The 4,570-nt window shown below is 40.9% G+C and overlaps 1 long non-coding RNA gene across 1 annotated transcript; it reads left to right on the forward strand.

The window, feature by feature from the left end:
• Positions 1-221: 221 nt before the first annotated feature.
• On the forward strand, positions 222-4,038 carry LOC103379046 (uncharacterized). The gene is made up of 3 exons (XR_521552.3): positions 222-600; positions 1,727-1,935; positions 3,691-4,038. It is a non-coding gene; the product is annotated as an uncharacterized LOC103379046 (long non-coding RNA).
• The last annotated feature ends 532 nt before the right edge of the window (positions 4,039-4,570 follow it).

Here is a 4,570-nt window from a genome sequence, read left to right on the forward strand (position 1 = left end):
GCAGAACCAAAGTCCTGTACCTGAGAAAAGAATCAGACGCAAACAGTTTAATTAACAGAATAAGCCAAAAAAAAAAAAAAAATCTCCAAACTCACAGGATGTCAGTCTAGAACAAGCAGCAAGAAACAAAGGAACTCAGGAACGAGGAACACAGGACCAACATGGCATCACACACACACACACACACACACACACAGCACTAACTAAGAGAGAGTGAGGAAGAGGTACAAAAACCCAGGGCACCAGGTGACACGAGTGGGACTGATTAACAAGGAAACACAGGTGAGTGTGATTTCACTAATCAGCCCCAAACAAACAGACAGAAGAGAAGGACGGACCTCACAGTGAAGTGCAGTAAAATACAAGTCTGTTTCAGTACAGTATATTCCAGCAGTTTAAATGTTGGCAAAGTTGGGTTTGGTTCCCTGCAGCACACAGTGGAAATATATGATGAAATATATAAGATTAGTACTCTGAACTGCAGTGTAAAGCAGTGTCATTGAATGTAAAATTGAGTGGTACAGTGGTTGGCTTAGTGGTTAAGGAAGCTGACTTGGGTCTGGAAGTCTTCAGGTTTGAGTCCACCAAGTTACCACTGAGGTGAGCATGGCACCGTCCCCACACACTGCACTCTGGACGCTTAAAGCTGCCCGCTGTTCACGTTGGTGATGGGTTAAATGCAGAGGTCACATTTGGTTGTGTGCAGTGGTGTGCTGTGTCACAATGACATAGTTAACTTTCCTTTCCTGTACATATTTAAAATCAATAACTAGAAAGTCGACGACGGGACTGAGTTGAACCTGTTGTAAATCAACGGCAGAATCACATTTTGTATTTCTTCCTCCACGATAACATTTTCATGCCTTTGTTTATTTTGGTCCTTAACAAAATGACATTATGTTAAATGTGTAACAGCTGGTGCCGTCTCATGTTAGCTCTGCACTTTGTAGCTCTGTTGGCGTCTGGGGAATATTTGTGAGACTGTCATGAGACTTCAGACAGAAACACGGAGAACGGCGATTGACATTTGTCTACTTGATTCTTCTGTGATCGTCCTCTGACAAACATCGTAGATGAAGTCAGTGTTGGTGACGTTGTCACAGACGCCCACACAGCTGTTGGGACCCTCTGGCCGTCTGCCTCTAACTATAGGCCACGCACAGACTATTACATTATCCCCCGGTCATGTACTGAGGCTTTGTTTTCCTGTGTTCACGTTCCTGTGAGTTTCAACCCCTTTGTACTCTGTCAGCAGCTCACACTATATTTTTCCCTGTCTCCTGATTTCTCTGTGATCACCTGTGATACAGTAATGGCGCACAGACCCTCTGATTGGCCTGGACCAACAGCTGAAGTGGTTATTATGAGCCGGCCGATCACAAAGAGACAGAAACAAAGTTCACATTTTGTTCCAAAAAGCTTTCCTTTGATTTTTCCATTTCAAAGTCTGGTATCATACAAATAGGCCGGGCAGAGATTATGTCCCCCTCCACGACACCTCCCACCCCGCCCACCTACCCACCCCACATGCTGCTCTCATCTCCGAGAATAGAGTGTGTCCGTAATAACTTGCACATGGCCCACTTTTGTCTTTGCGGTTTTCATTTGGCTATAAATTCAAGGTAGACACATTTTTCTTTGCCCTTTTTTGGTTGATGTGTCAGACAGGTTTAAATGGATGTAATTTCCCTTTGAAGCAATTGTGTGACTCATTAAACGGTGCCAGTTTGTGTGTACTGTATGTGGTCGGTGGTTCTTTTGAGCAACAACGAGGACCCGGCAAAGTCACCGTGCTCCGGGTCCCCGGCTCGTACATCTGGCACCCATTCGGTTTGAGGAGGCGAGTGCCAACAGCAACGCACGGGGCTACAGACCAAACAACACTCTCAAGTTCAGTGACAGCGAGTGCATGACAAGCAAAATGGAAACCTTTTGGTGAGCCTCAGCATTTGCACTTCATTCATTGTTGTGTTACTATACAGAAAGTTTCCTTCCCTGACGCGAGGCTGGAAGAACCTGCTCCTCATTGAATTATGAACAAAGCACTGTTCCAATGTTCAGCTTCACTCAGGTCCACTGTGGTCGCCGTTAACAGCACGGTTCTTTTTTTTTTTTTAAAGAAACTAAGGATGATTGTTGTCACTAATCCCCTGAGAATGACCTACAAACCTTCTGCTTCCCATTGGTGCAGAACATCTCATTTTGCCTGTTCCACTTCTCAGACAACGTTGTCTGAGAACAACGGCAACACGGTTCTATTTTATATACCAATCTGACTCACGCTTTTTTATTTGACATATTTTTATCAGCATCTATTCTTTCTAAGCCAACAGCTTAGTTATCTAACTGGTCGTTGGCTGCTCTCTCAACACTGCTGTTTTTTTTTTTTTTTTTGAGTGAGAGAAGTGTTTCAGTTTCAGTCTTGGGTTCGAATCCACTCAGCTGTTTTTATGAACATCATTGGAACTGGATTAGGACTCAAGACTTCTTAAACCCAGAATTAGTTGGATATCTATAAAAAAAAAGTAGAGCTGTCAAAAAATAATTAGTAACATTAATCAGGTTGAAATTTTTAGTGCAAATGGAGAGGTAATGCTAACGCTAACTGGATACTAAATGATTCCACCCTCCATCCACTGCTGATACACGTGTTGACATTTATACACATTCCTGGAATGAGTTTTAAATTCAGTGAAGCAGTTTGGGCTTAAAATACCCTGCACACATGCTTTTCCAGGACAGGGGTTTTATGTCGCTTGAAAGCAAATGTCGATGTGTTCAACAAACCTCTGTCAAGATGCACTTGTATTAATGTCAGTAATACAAACCACAAACTCCTGTGTATGAAGCAATATGAGTTGAATTTTGCATATTTTTTCTTGATTTTATCCCATATTATTAAATCCATCATTTTGATGTTTTCTGTTCCCTATTTTTGTCACATTAAGGAACAGTAATCTATCTCAATAAATCATGATTAATTGTTAGCAATCCACAGCCTGTCTGTGATTAATCAGATTATGACTTGTAATTGTTAAAGATCTGTGACTAGTTAAATATACATGATCCACAGGTGAATTCTGTAGGAGTTAAAAGGCATGGGCATAGATACACAGACCAATGGTTAACAAGACACAGGTGTAGAGAATGGGCAATTACCATGGAGGGAAAACACAGGAGGTGGAGTCAGGTGGAATGCAGGGAAACGCAGCCAAAAAGACTGGAAAAAAAAGGTGAGAAAAAAGGCGTAACAAAGAGACTAACGAAGAAAAGAATTGTCAAAACATCTTAAGTTTTGTAGCTGATATAAAATACAAGTTTGATATGATCAACTCTGGTATCATCTGCAAAGACACCCCCCCGCCCCCCCCAAAAAAGCAACCATGTCTCCAGTTGTTCCCCAAAACAATTCAAAACAGTAAAAGTCTTGAATTGTTGTAAATAACATGGAGATATCCACAGTCTTTATCTGGTATCTATTTGTGTGAAGCAAGTTCACATGAGGGAAATATTACCATCTATTTTGTTAACACTGTGTACAAAATACTGCATATTCCACTCAGTGTCAAAATCCCCCGAAACAAATGTATTTTTGCTGTTAGTCCAGATAGTGGTCCACTGTCATATGCTTCATATTTATCCACAATATGTCTTCAATACATCATCCCATTCATCTGTCCTTTCTTTCAGACAGAGAATGATGGAAGGAAATGATCATTTGGGCAAGAAGATCAAGGCGAGGCATCGTTTCGTTCGAGTGCTCAGTATCTCATTTCAGGATGAAGCTGCAACATCTTGAATGTGACTCTCGGTGAATGGAAAACTCTGCGGCAGTGGTCCACGTCTGACCTCTGGGATGTGCTAATTCTGCGGCTTTGCAGAGATTTAACAGTTGTCATGAAAATATTAAATTTGGACCGCTGCATCTGGCAGTGACACAGTGATGCCACTACATCACAATGCTGCCGAGGAGCGGTGACTCATTCGTGATGAACATCTGCATCGTAAAATAAAAGTGTGGCCTCGTCCGTGTCGCTGCAGTCGTACCGTGAGTGTCAGTTATTCAAGCGCTGAATTCTTCGGTGCTGTAGAACGTACAGCTGCTTCTGATGCAGAAATGGGCAGGGGAGTGGAGATCTGTCATGGCTTTTCATAAGGAGAGATTAGCGAGTAACAGATGTACATATATATGTGTATATATATATACTATATATGTATATATATACTATATATGTATATATACACATATGTGTTTTTGTTTTCACTAGCTTTAGTTAATATTTACATGATGTCACCCAACAGTAAGCTTTAAGCCATAGGGATGTTTATTTATTCAACGCTTATAAATTTAAAGAAAAACATCTCAGTAGTTTCGAGCTATGACTTCTCTGTATCTGTATATTAATAATACTGAGCATCAAGTGCTTTTATCAATTAAAAACAATGGGTTTTAATGTGGCTGTGTAAAAAAGACAACACTTGAGATAACAGTAATTATATATTATGTTAATACTCTTTATAATGTTTGGGGACGTTAGATGTTAGAGAACGGTAGAGAACATTAAGTCTG

Source organism: Cynoglossus semilaevis, chromosome 5, assembly GCF_000523025.1.
Source record: "Cynoglossus semilaevis isolate Cse_v1.0 chromosome 5, Cse_v1.0, whole genome shotgun sequence".
Taxonomy (NCBI): Eukaryota; Metazoa; Chordata; class Actinopteri; order Pleuronectiformes; family Cynoglossidae; genus Cynoglossus; species Cynoglossus semilaevis.